The 17,154-nt window shown below is 45.1% G+C and overlaps 1 protein-coding gene across 32 annotated transcripts in view; it reads left to right on the plus strand.

Moving 5' to 3' along the window:
* Positions 1 to 17,154, plus strand: part of epb41l2 (erythrocyte membrane protein band 4.1 like 2) — a 322,484-nt gene that overhangs the window by 247,616 nt on the left and 57,714 nt on the right. The window lies entirely within an intron of this gene.

The raw sequence follows: 17,154 nt of genomic DNA on the forward strand, positions 1-17,154 counted from the left end.
GGTGAATTGCAAGTCATCGTGTGCAAGACTGAGCCTGATACAGCTCAAAGCAGTGTTTCAAGTGCAGCTCACTAAGGCTAGGATGAGTCGGTTTTTTGAAGGGATGGAAGATGGGTGTGATTGCTATTTGAGCGGGCCAGCTCACCACGCGCGCACACATTCTGCTCCTGTTCCAAATTGGAGGTTTTTGACGGTTGATTTTTTTAACACCATGTCAGTGAGCTTAATTAAAGAGCTAGAGCACTGTCTATTGGTGACTATTTTTGGAGTTTCAGATGCACTGGAGCTGCGGGGGCGGATAGCCTTCCCTTCGCCTTATTGATGGCGCAGAAGAGGATCCTGCTGGGTTTGAGGCTAGCATCGCCGGCAAGTCCTTTGGCGTGGTTGGGGGATTTAATGGAATTTTTGCACCTCAAGAAGGTCAAATATAACATGAGGTGGTTGATTGAAGTGTTCTATACCAGAGATGATGGCCATTTATATTGTATTTCAGAGAGTTGGTCACTTAGCTGTTGGAGGGGGGTTGGGGGAGAGTATAAAAGGCGGGGGGGGGGGGGGGGGGGTGGGGGTCTTGTTCCTTGGTCTTGTTCCTTGGGTTGAAGGGTTGCTTTTGGGAGTTCTGGTTGTTTCTTTCTAGTTAAGGGGTATCGTTTATATTTTTTGTAATTTTGTATAAAATGATAAAACGTTCATGAAAACATTTAAAAAATACTACCCAACTTTCTCCCTAAATGCACCTTATCCTGGAGTTGTGAAGCCATAGTGCTAACCACGATGCTGCCACGCTGCCCATCTATGCTAGTCCCATCCCCTGTCAATTTAGTTTAAACCCTCCCCAACCACACTGGATAATGTCCTTGGGAGGACAATAGTCCCAGACATGTTGAGGTACCCGAGCCTAGCGAAAGTTACCTTCTGTCCCAAAGCTGGATCCAGTGCCAGGATCTGAAGCCTTCCCTATGCCATGCTTCAAGCCAGGCATTATCCATCCCTATCTTCCTACTCTGGCTAGCATGCCACACTGGGAGTAATCCAGCAATTACTATCCTCAAGGTCCTAATTTTAAATTTTCTCCCTAGATCCTGCAAATCTGACCATCGGACCTCAATACCTGCCCTCTATGTAATTGATACTGAAGTGCGCCACAACTTCTGCCTCTCTCCCTTTTCCCTGCAGAATATTTTGCACCTTCTTCATAATGTCCTTTACCCTGGCACCAGGGAGGTTACACCTTAAGCTGGACTCACAATGGTGATTGCAGAAGGCACCTTTCGGTAAACTCGAGTACCTCAACATGCCTGGGTCTAATGTCCTCCCGAGGACATTATCCAGTGTGGTTGGGGAGGGTTTAAAGTAAATTCCCATAACTGTGGAATCTCCTGCAACAACATTTCAATGCTTTGCTGTTCACTCCTGTACAGTCCCTCGCCCATTGTGGAATTTGATTTGCTGACGACAGGGAAGACAGTGGACCTGCTTCGGAAAGCGCGGGGAGGTTTTGTATGAGTATGAGGAGAAGGCCAGCTGCCTGTTAGCGCATTCATTGAGACAATAAGCGGCCACGTGGGAGATGGTGCAAGTGATGGATGAGGGAGATGAGTTGGCGATGACATCGAAGAGAATGAATAAAGCATTTGAAACTTTTTAATAGGGGGAGGTGTAGGTCTGGAGATGTTTTCTGACAGTTTGGTGCGGGAGCGCAGCCGGCCATGTTGGCTCATTTGTGAATCCCCAAGATGGGTAGAGTGTGGGTCATATAGGCCCATCTCCCTATTAAACACAGACGTGAAGGTGTTGGCTGAGGTACTGGCGCAGCAGTTGGAAGGGTGTGTGCCAGATGTGGCGTCAGAGGATCAGATAAATTTTGTGAAGGAAAGGCAGCTGTTGAGCAATATTAGACGACTATTTGAATGTGGTTATGATGCCATCTAGAGGCTGTTGTGTCTATGTATGTGGAGAAGGCATTTGATGGGATAGAGTACAGGTATTCGTTCGAGGTCTTGGGGAGGATCGGGTTTGGGCCTCAGGTTTATTTCATGGGTGCGGTTGTTATATGCGGCCCCCACGGATAGTGTTCGGACAAATTTGATTATTTCGGGAGATTTCAGGTTACACAGGATTAACATGGTGGGGTGCCCATTATCCCTACTGCAATTTGTGTTGGCTATCGATCTCCTGTGCTCCGGGCATCAGGGGAGTGGTCGGGTATTGGAAGGGGAGGCAGGGAGCATAGAAAATAGAAAATTACAACGCACTACAGGCCCTTCGGCCCTCGATGTTGCGCCGACCTGTGAAACCACTCTAAAGCCCAGCTACACTATTCCCTTATCATCCATATGTCTATCCAATGACCATTTGAATGCCCTTAGTATTGGCGAGTCCACTACTGTTGCATTCCACGCCCTTGCTACTCTCTGAATAAAGAACCTACCTCTGACATCTGTCTTATATCTATCTCCCCTCAATTTAAAGGAGTCTCGCTGTATGTAGATGACCTGTTGTTGTACACTTGCAATCTGTTGGAATGTATGGATAGGATAATGGGCATATTGGAGAAGTTTGCTTCTTTCTCAGACTGCAAATTGAACATGGCCAAAAGTGAAGTGTTTCCGGTGAATGCCCTGTGGAGAGGGACAGATTTGAGTGCCCTACGATTTAAGTTGGCCAGGAGTAGTTTCAGGCACTTGAGTATTCAGGTGGCCGATGACTGGGCCATGATGGATGAATGGATTTTGGCTGGCTTGCTGGAGGGTGTGAAAGGGGATCTGAAGAGGCAGGGAGAGTTCAGAGGGTCAAGAAGGACGTCCTGCTGAGATTTCTGTTTGTGTTTCAGTCCCTCCCAATATTCCTACCAAAGGCTTTCTTTTGTAAGGTGGACAGGTTAATCTTGGTTTTCATATGGGCTGGCAAGTGTTGCTCTTATTAGCCTTAGTTTATTACCTCTGATTATGTCACCTTTGCTCACGAGTCGCCAGGTATCTTTCTGATACCGCCACGTGGTTCAAGCTCGAGTTATGATTAATAAGTCAGCACACCGCTTAGTAAGATTGAAATCAACGGTCATTTATTATATACAACAAGTAATGCTTAAACAATGATGCTACTCTCTATATAGGAACCTACCACTACTGGCCAATACTTAACTTTAGGAAGGGCCCACCAGGTCAGGGAAACAAATGGCTTATCGAATCGGATCTGGCCTGCGGGATTCAAAAGGCTGATACGGGTCGATGGCTAGGAGTCTCTATCGGGTAGCAATCGCTGGAGTCAAACTTACGCTTTCTGGTCGATGTTCTTGCGAAGGTCGCGAGCAGGCGAAGAAGGGAGAGAGAGAGAGATCTGAACTTGGCCCCTCACTTTATAGGGCCCAGGGGCTTCTCGCCTCCCGGGGCAGCCCTTGACCCTGAGTCCCAAGTGATTGGACTTGTTCCCAATCACTGGATTCGATATATCCAATAACGGGGCGATTCCTCGATCGGGGGGTGGTCGTTCACCTGTCTTTGTTTCGGCCACTGCAGGCGCCGACAGGTCTGGCCCGGCATTCAATTGCTAATATGTTGCAATTGTTCCCGGGGATAGCCGATTAAACTGCAGATGTCTGGGTTGATGTGCTGCTGATAGTCTTGAGTATCGACCTGGGCCGACTTCCCCAGAGCCGAATACGCGATTCTGTCTGCAACTGTCCGTTTGTGTCCTGTTGCCTGCTTTTCCCATCAGCCTTTTTGGTTAGCCATTTTAAATCGGGTTTTGGCCAAATTAATAGGGAATCAGCCATTTTAGGTGGCTACACAAGAGGCTGCAAATTTAGCTGATGTTTTTACAAAGTAAGCGGAGGCTAGGGGCCTAGCCCTCCCGAATTTGCTGTGTTGTTACTGGGTGGCGAATGTAGAGAAGATCCAGCAGGGGAGGAGGGGGCGGAGTGGCTACAGGTGGAGGAGGCGTGTTGTGATGGGGTAAGTTTGAAGGCTCTGGCTATGGCTTTTTTCCATTTACCCGGGGAGATATACCGAGTCGGGTGGTGGCTTTGTCCTTCAAAGTCTGAAACCAGCTAAGGTGGCATTTTGGTGTGGGTGGGGGGGGGGGGGGATGCTGGCCGCTATTTGTGGGAATCACCGGTTTGTCTCAGCGGGAATGGATGCGACATATTGCAAATTTGGGTGTGTTACAGGAAAAAGATCAGTTGCTGATTTTGTGTGGAAGGAGATGCCCTCGTTCTCTCGGTTGCCAGAGCACACTCTGTTGGGCAGGTTAGTTATTGCCAGATGAATTGGACGATGGGAAGATATTTACAAATGGCTGATATGTACAGGGAAAGTGCCAATTGAAGTTGAGCAGAAGTAGGAGGAGGAGTTGGGCATGGAGTCAGGATGGTGGGGTTTGGAGTGAGATTATGCACCAGTTGAATGCAACGTCGTTTTGTGCTCGGATGAGCTTCATACAGTTGAAAGTGTTGAATAGGGCTCACATGATGCTGGAGGGGATGTGCAGGTTCTTTTCAGTGATAGAGGATAATTGTGAGGGATGTAGAGGGGAGCTGGCAAATCATGTCCACATGGGTTGATCATGTCCAAGATTGGTGAGGCTTTGGGGCCCGATATTTGAAGCATTATTGAAAATTGTGGGGGTGGAAATGTTGCCGGACCCTCTGGTGGTGTCGGAGCTGTCAGTGCTGTTGGAGGGGACGGGAGGCTGATGTGGTGGCCTTGGCCACTCTGATTGCTTGGTAATGAATTCTACTGGAGTGGAGATCGATGGAGCCACTGAGGGTATTGGCGTGGCTGGGGATGTAGTAGTGTTCCTAAAGTTGGAAAAGATTAAGTTCTCTTTTAGGGGCTCGGAACGGGGGAGGGGTTTCTGGGCGAGAAGGAGCTTGTTCTTGTCCATGTTTGAGGACATGTTTGTTGCCAGTGTGGGGGGGGAAGGGGGGAGCGGTGTTAAAGTGAGAAAAAGGGGACAAAATGTCAAACTGTGGGGATTGTGTTTGTTTTCGAACGATTATGTCTTTATGTATGCTCTGGTTTGAATAAAAATAAAGAAAAAAATAAAATGAGTAATATGAGAAGGAGATAAATGTTTGGTGTAGTAGAAAATTCTTTAACAGATGAGCAAGAGCAGGAGGACACTATACGACCTTTCCAGCCTCCTCTCCCATTTAATAAGATCATGGCTGATCTGATAGTAACCTCAAATCTGCATCCTGCTTACCCCTGATAACCGATCACCCCCTTGTTTACCAAGAATCTATCCAGCTTTGCATGAAAAATATTCAAAGACTGCCTCCACCGACTTTTCAGGAAGAACGTTCCAATGACATTCAAGTGAGAGAAAAGATTTTGTCTCACCTCTATTTTAAATGAGCAACCCCTTATTTTTAAGCAGTTACCATCTAATTCTAGATTCTACCACGCGAGGAAGATTCTACCACATGAGGCAACATCGTCTCCACATCCACCTTGTCAAGACCGCTCCTAAGTACTTGTATGTTTCAATCAAGTCACCTCTTGCTCTACTAAACTCCAGCGCAGGGCCAAAATCCTGGAACTCCCTTCCTATCAGCACTGTGGGTATCCCTAAAACACTTTGACTGCAGCAGTTCAAGCTCAAGGCAATTAGGGATGAACAATAAATGCAGATGTTAGTAGGGATGCCTGCATTCCATGAAATAATTTTTTAAAAAAAGGTCAGGTTTGTGTGCCACTTGGAGGGTGTATTCCCGTGCGCCTGCTGTTTTTGTCTTTCTGGGTGCTGGAGGTCATTGGTTTGGACGGTGCAGTCAAAGGATCCTTTGTAAATTGCTGCACTGCATCTTGTACATGGTACATACTGCTGCCAGTGTAGCATTGGTGATGAAGGGACTGAATGTTGAAGATAGTGGATGGGCTGCCAATCAAGCTGGCAGCTTTGTCCTGGAGTCCTAAAATTGTAAAAGCACCGAAAGCCTTTCAGTCCATTGTGCCTGTGCTGACTCTACATCCCACTGACACCTCCATCCTGTCACCCTGCTCATCCTTCCTTTTCAGATTATAATCCAATTCCTGCTTGAAAACCTTAATTGATATTGCCTTCACTACACTCAGGCACTGCATTCCAGATCCTAATCACTTACAGCATGAAATATTTTTCTCATGCCCCATTGCTTACATCTGAACATAGAAATTAGAGGCAGGAGAAGGCTATTCGGCCCCCCGAGCCAGCTCCACCATTCAATCAGATTGTGGTTGATATGATTATGGCCTCAACACTATGTTCTGTCTAATAGTTATTACTTTTGACTCTCTTCTCAGTTAAAAATCTACCTATCTTTGCCTTAAAAATATTCAATGCCTTACTCTACCCCTCTCTGAGGAAGAAAGTTCCAAAAACACTCAACCTTAAGAATAAAATTCTTCTCATCTCCATCTTAAATGAGGTACTAATTTTTAAATTGTGTCCCCTAGCTCTAATCTCTTCCACAATAGGAATATCCTTTCAGCCTCCAGCCTGTCAAGTCCCCTCAGGATGTCACATGTTTCAATAAGATCACTCCTCTTCTAAATTCCAATGGATACGGGCCATGTCTGTCCAACATTTGCTCTTAAGATTATCCCCTCCATCCCAGGTATCAGTTGAGTGAACCTTTAAACTGTTTTCTTGAATAAGGAGACAAAATTGTATGCAGTATACCCAATGTAGTCTCTTCAACACCCTGTGCACCTGCAGCAAAATATCCCTACTCTTATGTTCCATTCCCCTTGGAATAAACGTCAATGCTCCATTTTACTTCCTAATCACTTGCTGTATATGCGTACTAACTTTTTGTGATTCATGTACCAGGGCACCTTGGTTACTAGAGTTCTGTAATCTCTCTCCATTTAAATAACATGCTGCTTTTGTGTTCTGCCAAAGTGGCCAAGTTCTCACTTTTCCACATTTTACTCCCACCTGCCAAATTTTGTGCACCTTTAAGTTGACCTATTTACATCCCTTTGCAAACCCCTTCTTTCCTCTTAACTTACTTTCTTACCTATCTTCGTGTCATCAACAAATTTAGCACGGTACATTTGGTCGCTTCATTAAAGCCATTGATATAAATTGTAAACAGTCAGGCCCCAACGTTGCTCTCCATTTGTCATTACGAAAATGCATACACTGTTTCCAGTTAGCTAACCAATCCTTTGTCCATGCTAATCTGTTATCCCCCACACCATGAGCTCCTACTTTTCATGGTAATTTTGTGTATAGTTCTAGGCGCCACACTTTAGGAACGCATTGGAGAGAATGCAGCAAAGGTTAACAAGAATGGTACCAGTGATGAGAAACTTCAGTTATGAGGTTATATTGGAGAGGTTGGGACTGCTTTCCTTGGAGAGAAGAAGGCTAAGAGGAAATTTTATAGAGATGTTCAAAATCATGCGTGGGCTGGCTAAAGTAGATGGGTAGAAACTGTTTACGCTCGTAAAAGTGTCGTGATCAAGAGGGCACCGATTTGAGGTGATTTGCAAAGGAAGCAAATGTGATTTCAGAGAGAACTTTCTCACAACAAGTGGTTTGAGTTTGGAATGCACTGCTGGAAGTGTGGTACCGGCAGATTCAATTGAGATATTCAAAAGTCATTGGATGATTATTTGAATTGAAACCGGAACAATGTGCAGGAGTACGAGGAAAATGCAGGAGAATGTCACTATGTCACGGTAGGCCAAGTGGTTGCGCAATGCATGGGTAACAGTTTTGTGATTCTGTAACCTTTGATGTGACACATTTAAGTCTGTGCCCTCTGGTTCTCAGTTTTTTGCAAAATAGGAACAGTTTTTCCCTATCTACTCTGATCAGATGCCTCATGATTTTGAATACTTCTATCAATTATCCTCTGTGTTCTCCAGTCTGTTTATGTAATTGAAGTACCTAAACTCTGGAACCATTCTTGTGAATCTAACCTGGATAGTGTCTAGGTTCTTGTGTTGTTGGAGATCCAGTCATCCAGACATATTAGGGAGTGTTCCGGCACACCCCTGACCTGTGCCTTGTAGATGACGGACAGGCTATGGAGAATCAAGAAGTGTTATTCTCTGTAGAACTCCCAGCCTCCAACCTGTTCTTGTAGCCACAGTATTCATATGGCTGCTTCAGTTAAGTTTCTGGTAATCCCAGGATCTATTACTTTTTCTGAGTTACAAAGCCAGGGCTCAGAGTTTGGGTCAGTGGCGAACCCCTGATCCAGCTCCTCGCCTGCTCGAAAAAACTTAATTCAAATTGAATCCAATTCATGGTCCTCACAAGAGAGACATACCAGATCTGAACCAAAGGCTCAATCTACATTACACTTGATCTTAGCCAAAAGGCAGACACTACACTTGATCTTAGCCAAAAGGCCAAGATGGTGAGGAATTCAGTAATGGTAATGCTGTTGAATGTCAGGGGACGATGGTTAAATTATCTTTTTTGGGAGATTGTCGTTACCTGGCAACTATTTGTATTGTTCAGAATTCTGTTTGCTTTATTGATTGCTGCTCTGCAGGAGTTAAGCTTATTGAGTGTAAAACCTTGTAAAACTCCTTGGATCCATTTTCATCCATAGCTAAGCTAACGCAGTGGAGTTACGTGCCTTGCCCATTTTCTGTCTTCCTCCATGCATAACTTTTTGCTTGTGCATATTAAATTTAATATGCCTTTATTGTGTGCAGTTACATGTTTTGTTTAATTTGCTTCAGTTTTCCAAGTTGTTCAGAATTAATTATCCTTCCTTGCTGGTATTTGTAAAGCTAAATGATTCATGGTGTTTCACAAAACAAGTCATTGCTGTCATTTAGAAACAGTATCAATCCCTGGGCCACCCCACTTAGCACATTCCTCCCACCTGAGAGAACTCCTCTATCTCGCGTGTATGCCTTGTTTTCAGTATGAGCCATTTTTAAAATACATGCTTGTGGTTTCCCCGAATCCTCAGCACTTTCAGGTTAGCCAGTAGAATTTGTGGTGAAACTTTGGTTAGATCTTTCATGTTTCACTGTGATATACAGTTTTAAAGTTAGGAAGCTGGGTTGGCTAAAACCTTCATCTCCTATTATATGCTCTAGTTTTAATACATACAATGCAAATTAAATCCTTCCATTATTTTCCATAGTAGCGCAGCAGCACTTCAGTTACTACCTGGCTCAGCTTTCATAGAATCATAGAATCCCTGTAATGAAGAAGGGGACCATTTGGACCATCGAGTCTGCACCAACCCTCTGAAAGAACACCCTACCTAGGCCCATTTCCCTGCCCTATCCCTATAACCCTGCCTAACTGTTGGACACTAAGGGGGAATTTAGCATGGCAAATCCATCTAACCTGCACATCTTTGGACTGTGGGAGGAAACTGGAGCACCCGGAGGAAACCCACATAGACATTGAGTGATATGGGCCAGAGCTTTGAAACTCCAAAATGTATTATGAATCTCACCTGACCTATAACTTTTATGTTGAATTTGGCTAGGATGAGCACGAGAGTCTTCACTTCAGGTGTGATTCATCAGACTTCCTAGGCGCTTTTATCAAAACAAAGTTTATTATAAGAATGTATTAACATATATAAAACAAGAATTTGTTATCAATTAGAAACATAAAACGACTCAAAACAGCTACAGTAATCTATGTATATATCTCTTAATGAATCCCTTTAGTAGCTGTTTGAATTCGATACAAAGTCCAATAAACCAAAACCCCTTTCAAGGGCATGGCCCGGCAGACTGTAATCTCACTTGAATGGGACTGGTCCTTTCCCTGAGATTCTGATCCAGTTCCAACCAGCAGATTCAAAGCTCCTTCCTGGAAGCAACTCTATCTTTACAGTTACAAGGCAACGTGCCACACCCAATGTGCTTTCAGTTCACCGGAACAGCTTTAAAATGTAAACAGGGAAACGCTGCTTCTCTTCTGAAGGCCACAGCAACACACCGAAACTGCAACCAAAAACCTAAAACCCCTCTCACCTCACAGCCACAGCCCAGCTCCACCCACAAATCTCATCACTGAAGCTGTGCTTCACGTCATGTGGTAAGACCAAACCTTTCTTCAAAGGGACACTCATGACAGGGAAAAAGTGCAAACTCCACACCGATAGTCACCCAAGGTCGGAATTGAACCCTGGTCCCTGACACTGTGCCACCATACTGCCCCTTTGCACACAATATCAGCCCATTTTCAGTCTACAGTTATTTATACTGGGGTTATGTTTACCTTATGATTACCATCTAAGTCTCTCCTGTTTCTGAAGACACTGGAACAAATATCCATCTATCGCTAGTGAGTTATTTGTTTCAAACCTATATAGCCTTTCTGGGACTTCAATCCTATTTATTTCTATTGGGGTAGGACATGACACTCTTGGCCTTTTATTTTGTGAATACCAGAGGAAGTAATCAAGTGTATTGTTTATGTAAGACCATGTTAATTTAACTTGTGCTTCTGATCCTACAGATATATTTATCCTACCTGGTTTGACATACGTCTTTGACTTTCTTTTTATTAAATAAACCCTGACTAATTTATTTTATACTTCAGTCTTTTTAAAAATTATATGCCTGGTTCCTCATCTCTTAGCTTTGAATCCCAGAAAATGTTAAACTTCATCTGAGTGCCACATCGCCACATTTTCCATTTGTCTATGTCATCTCACTCATTTTACAATCACCAAGTCAAGATATGCATGGCCTCATCTGACTTTACTGAAGAACTGAGTCATGAATAGTCATGCATTGCTTAAAATCATAACTCTTTACGTGTATTCCCAGTTCATATGTTTACTTTTGTTAATATAAAGTGTTAATTAGTGCCACTGTTAAAAGTGAAAATTCAATTGAAGCTCTATTTTTCTTGTATGTGATCTTAGAATTTTATAATATGAATTTCAGAAACTTTACTGAAATCCATTAGTATACACTGCTGTTACTGAAACCTTACTACTATGGGACAGATGGAGCAGATTTACAAGTGAGTCTTTTCATGCTTAACTGGTAATTAAAGCAAAAGAATGAGGCAAAGGTTTCTATTGCATTTTTTAATGTGAATATGTTGCTGCGGATCCAGTAATTTTGCTTCAACCCTTTTGCCATGGTGCATTTATTTTCTAATAATGCATGAAGCCAGTTCAGTTTGGAAGTTGATGCTTAAATGTGGTGGATTATCTCTTTAATATTCTTAAATGGGGCACAGATTATCAGATACCACCACTGAGGCCTGTTACAAATGCTGCCCTATTTGATTGATTGCAGATGGATTTGTCCTTGGGGCAGTCAGAAGGGCTTGCCTTGTAGCTGCTTTTTTATTATTGGGTCGACATTAATTGTGGGTTGGTACCTAGGGAAGTAGGGAAAAGGTCTAGTCATTATTGTTAATTGTTCTGTTTGTTTGGGCCTCTATTTACTTATTGCCCCTTTTTAAAAATCCTGTCTCTCACTTTTTTATTTAGTGCAGTATTTTGAATAAAGCTAAAACATTCAAGTAAGACCTGATGCAGCTTTTCCTTCAAATAATAAGCTGCCTTTGATAGTTGCCAGAAAACAAAGTGATTGGCAGAAGAACCACAGATGCCATGAGGGAAAACCTTTTTACACACCAGATAGTTAGGATTCAGAATGCACTGGCTGAGATTGTGGCAGAGGTGGATTCAATTGTGATTTTCAAAAGGGATTGGATAATTATCTAAAAAGGAAAAAATTATAGGGCTTCAGTGAAATGACAGGGGAGTAAGCCTAGCTCAGTAGCTCTTAAAGAACTGGCATAGATACTGTTATGACAAAAGTTACAAACAATAATCTTTGTGCCTTAGTGCAGTTGTAGGAGGTAATAATTACATTTTTTTTAAAATTCTTGATAAAATTCAAGTCTAATGAAATGAATTATTATGAAAGCGAGGTTTTATTACATTGTTTATAATGTCACTAAGGTAAAATAAAGAGAGTCATGTGATTTGCTGAGTTCTGCCCAGCAACAGGCCAAGTTGCTTGGTTACGTTAAGGACAGGGGCTTGAACAATGGGCAAAGTTTTCACACCTTGTTGCTCTTTTCAACCTTAGTCTATTTGCTCTGTTTAGGTCACCTTTGCTCGTGAGTCGCCAGGTATCGTTATGATACCGCCACGTGGTTCAAGTTCAGGTTATGATTAATAACACAGCACACTGCTTAGTAAGGATTAAAACAACGGTCATTTATTATAAACAACAAGCAATATTAATACCCTAATACTACTATCTATATAATAAACCTATCACTACTGGCCAATACTTAACTTAGGAAGAGCCCACCAGGTCAGGGAAACGAATGGCTTGTCCAATCAAATCTGGCCCGCGGGATTCAAAAGGCTGCTACAGGTCGGTGGCTTGGTGTCTCTACCGGGTAGCGATCGCTGGATTCAAACTTACTGCTGCCGGTGGCTGGTCTTGCGAAGGTCTCGAGCAGGCGAAGATGAGAGAGCGAGAGATCTGAACTTGGACCTTCACTTTTATAGGGCCCAGGGGCTTCCCGCCTCCCGGGGTGGCCCTTGACCCTGAGTCCCAAGTGATTGGATTCTGTCCCCAATCTCTGGGGTCGATGTGTCCAATGGTGAGGCGATTCCTCGATCGGGGGGGGGTGGTCGCTCACCTGTCTTTGTTTCGGCCACTGCAGGCGCCGACAGGTCTGGCCCGGTATTCAATTGCTAATATGTTGCAATTGTTCCCGGGGATAGCCAATTTAACTGCGGATGTCTGAGTAGATTAGGTGTAAACAGTCCTGAATGCAACTGCGGATACCTGGGTTGATGGGCTGTTGATAGCCCTGAGTATCGATCTGGTCTACGTTCCCAGAGCTGAATATGCAAACCTGTCTGCAGCTGCCTGCTTGTGTCTTCTTGGCTGCTTTTCCCAGCAGTCTTTCGGGTTAGCCATTTTAAACTGGGTTTTGGCCAGATTAATCGGAACGCAGCCATTTTACATGGCTACATTCCCGCCTTGTGATCCTAACGCGAAGCGTGAAGGATCATATAAATTTTGTCCTCTTCGCTTCCCGACTGGGGGGGCACCTCCCACATGGCCACTACTCTGACCCTAGCTATGCACAAAAATTTACCTAAACAATTCTTGAGGGCGCAATGTCAGGCAGGGGCATGTGTCTGGAAAAAAATAAACTGGGAACCTCTAATTTTACCTAAACAATTCTTCAAACTTACAGTCTTATCTCTCTATACAATGACAATTACAACATTTAATATATTCCTTCCTGGCTTGGCAGTCAAGCTCAGGATCATACATTTCCACACATTCTCTTTTTTTATTTACAGGAAAAAACAAACCGCCAGTGCATGTTTTATTATTCATATGTCGCGGGGGTCTGGGGTCTGGTTGTAGCCGAATATCGGGGATTGGATCCGATAGACCGGGGTTCGAGCGCGGTACGCTCTCCTTTTCCACTTGCGGATGCGCATGGTCTGTACTGCACAACTGAGTATAGCCAATGCCAACAGTGCCTCAATGATGTACGATAGGGAGTACCAAGTTATGAACTTGGCACACCAGGATAATGCAGCGTGGTTGGTGACTGGGCCCTCAGTACTACGGGGCAGTAAAGCGTTAATGGCAGAGGGGTTTGGAGTAATAGGGTCCGCGTTCCCGCGCAACAAAAAGTCCATAACAAGCATGTTGAGCACGAAGAAAGGAGTCCTCATGGCTGTCTTTCTTTCCTTTTCCTGTTTTTGCTGGTTTTCTCCGGACTTGGAGCTTCTGGAGTTCTGTAAGACAAGCGTAGTGTGTGTATATACTTTGGTTTAATATCTGGTGTGTTAGTGTGTCTGTCCTTCTTGGGGCCAATTAAACCCTTATAATTGGTCACAGTATGTGACTCTCCCCCCATTTTTTTTTCAAAACAAATGTTTGGACACGGCACACTTCCCAATGGTGGACCAGTGCTAAGTTTATCATCCAAATGTTCCAGGATGTAAATAGCATGTGGCAGCAACCCAAAGGTTGCCTAAATAAAATAAAACTGTTTTTGAAAGAAAAGTTCGAATGAGGCGCTTGTGGGCCGCGACGGGTAAGATTTGGGTGGAGTCCCCGGGTAGGACGGCTACCAATACCGTATCTTCCCTACCCGAGTGTTTTTGACCAACAGGGGGGTCCCCAGGCAGGGCGGGTCTCACGCCGTTTCTCCACTGCCTGAGTGACCAAAGAACGGACAAAAATGTAGTCATCATGGTGGGGTTACTGTTCTGATTCTACCATCAAATCAGAAGAGTAGCTATGATCGGGTGTCTGAGGCAAGTCCTCAGAGGTATCGGCCGAATGGGCGTGTGGCGGTGGTGGCTGTCTGAGGCAAGTCCTCAGAGGTTTCGGCAGAATGGGCGTGTGGCAGCGGTGGGTGTCAGTGGGAAAAGTTAAAAGTTCAGGTGAATGGGTGTGGGGCGGTGAGAGAATTCTCCTGTAGGACGAACAACATTTAACAAGCAGACAGACAACATAAAACATTCTGCAGGTTCCATCAGAAAGGACAACACTTTTCACCAAGTGTCTCCTTTAAATCATCATGTGGACACCTCAGTTCTCGGTCACTACGGGCTCGCCTTTTTCTTATCGAGAGTGCCGGTCTGTTGGGCACTCTGTGGTTTCTTAGGGCCATTGCATTCTCTAGCAAAATGTCCCAATTTTCCGCAATTGTAGCACTCTTGCGGCTTGGCTGGGGGGCTGTTCTTTCCCTCATTTACCCAGGCGGGGTTGTGAAGAGTGGTTCTTACTGCCTGCACGTCTGCGGCGGCTTGGTTTTCCTCGGGTGTTCTAGTGGCTGATTTACCGTGAGCTGCTTGTTCCCAAACGCGGGACAATCTCTTGACCACATACTCCTCATTATGAGCCTCCTCCGAGGGGTCATAATTGCTACAGGCATTCTGTCCTGCTTCCGTGGCATGGGAGATAAGGGTGCGGGTCCACTTGGCCATATTGTCTGCGGACAAATGGGCGCGATCTACGTTGCCGAAAACAGCTGCAAAATGAATCCACAAGCGTCCTGCGAACGCTGTGGGGTGTTCAGACTTTTTCTGTCTGCATTTATTCAGACCGTCTACGGGGTCGCCCCAGTTGTACCCGATCGCATCCAGGATCGCGGTATGCATTTCTGCAAGGGTGCCTCCTCCTACATTCTGTGGGTCGGGAAGGGCTGCTGCGACCGATGGGTCTAAGCTGAGGACCGTCAGCTTTACCTGCTCTTTCTCATCCAGGCCGTACATGGTCGCCTGGTGTTTGACGGTGGCAAAGAAATGGTGTAGGTCTGAAGCGGGGAGGAACGGTGTGATTTTGGCACACGCGTCCCGTAATTGGGTCACTGTGAGGGGGGTGGAATATAAGACTTCCGCCGCGTCTGCTGTGGCGGTGCGGTGGGTTGTTACAGGGTTCATGGGAGCCTGTATTATCTGTTGTGTGGGGGGTGGGGGTGCTTTCCTCCTTTGGGGTTTTCCCTGCGCACATGCTTCCTGAACATATCTCTGCGCTGTCTCTTGCAATTCTTCCCAATCAGGGTCGTCTTCCTGTTCTAAACTTTCCCCAAAGGTTTCTTGAAATCCCTTTTGGACAGAAAGCAGTGCTTTCAAGTCTGCAACCTGCTTTCAGCACTTTGCATGGTCTAAAGTACTCTGCCTTTGTTCCGTTGTTGTGGCGTGGAGCGCTCTCAAGGCTGCCTTGAGATCACTGCATTGTTTCTGGAGCTTCTCTAACTGGTTTTCTGTTTCTTTCTTTACCAGGACTGCACGCTGCAGGTCCTGATAAGCCTTCTCATATTGTGACTGGAAACTTCTCAAGTGCGCCAGACAAGATTGGTGACCCCGTTTGGCGTCAGCCACCTCTTGGTCCTTTGCTGTTAATCTCCCTTTCAATTCCAGGTTCTCTTTCTCAATTTCGCTTATATCGGTTTTACTTATCTGGTGTATGCCTTCTATTTCCTGGCGGAGAGTCCTGACGACCTCCTCTGTGCCTCGCAATTGTGCCAGACAGGACACAATTGCCATCGGCTTGCGCGCTTTGGCTAAACTCTTTCTGTGGATCTCACTCAGGTTCTCCCACCAAGTATGCCCTATACTTCCAGGACCTGAGTTGTCGTTACTGCAGAAATCCTTCCACACGGGCCATCCTTTGTCCTGCAGAAATTTGCGGATTTCCACTTCCCAAACGGGACACTGCCCCGCTCCTACGCTGCTGACTGGTGCAACAGCAAAATCTTCAGGGTTCATGAGGCGCTGCATCGCTTGCATTGCCTGCATGGCTCTCTTATCTGCTCGTTACGTTCGAATTTGGAACAGGGGGCTAAGGTGGTGTGGTAGATGCGGGTACAGCTTGCGCTAATTTCCAAAATACCAACTGCCGATAGTTTTGACGCAACAAAAAATCTATCAGTTTTGCCTTATAACCCTGTTAGTTACGCATGCATATACACACTTCCGAATTGTGAATTATTAACCAGAACCGCTTGAACACTTGTGGTTTTTTTTTTGTTGTTTCCGATTGGATTCTAATTCAAAATGTTAGGGTTCTCCCGGAGTGTTTTTCCACTTTTAGATCGGGTCCCGTCAGGATGTCGCCAATTATGTTGCTCTTTTTAACCTTAGTCTATTTGCTCTGTTTAGGTCACCTTTGCTCATGAGTCGCCAGGTATCTTTATGATACCGCCACGTGGCTCAAGTTCAGGTTATGATTAATAACACAGCACATCGCTTAGTAAGGATTAAAACAACGGTCATTTATTATATACAACAAGCAATATTAATACCCTAATACTACTTTCTATATAATAAACCTATCACTACTGGCCAATACTTAACTTAGGACGAGCCCACCAGGTCAGGGAAACGAATGGCTTGTCCAATCAAATCTGGCCCGCGGGATTCAAAAGGCTGCTACAGGGCGGTGGCTTGGTGTCTCTACCGGGTAGCGATCGCTGGATTCAAACTTACTGCTGCCGGTGGCTGGTCTTGTGAAGGTCTCGAGCAGGCGAAGATGAGCGAGCGAGAGATTTGAACTTGGACCTTCACTTTTATAGGGCCCAGGGGCTTCCCGCCTCCCGGGGTGGCCCTTGACCCTGAGTCCCAAGTGATTGGATTCTGTCCCCAATCTCTGGGGTCGATGTGTCCAATGGTGAGGCGATTCCTCGATTGGGGGGGTGGTCGCTCACCTGTCTTTG

The sequence above is a fragment of the Scyliorhinus torazame genome, chromosome 4 (assembly GCF_047496885.1).
Source record: "Scyliorhinus torazame isolate Kashiwa2021f chromosome 4, sScyTor2.1, whole genome shotgun sequence".
Taxonomy (NCBI): domain Eukaryota; kingdom Metazoa; phylum Chordata; class Chondrichthyes; order Carcharhiniformes; family Scyliorhinidae; genus Scyliorhinus; species Scyliorhinus torazame.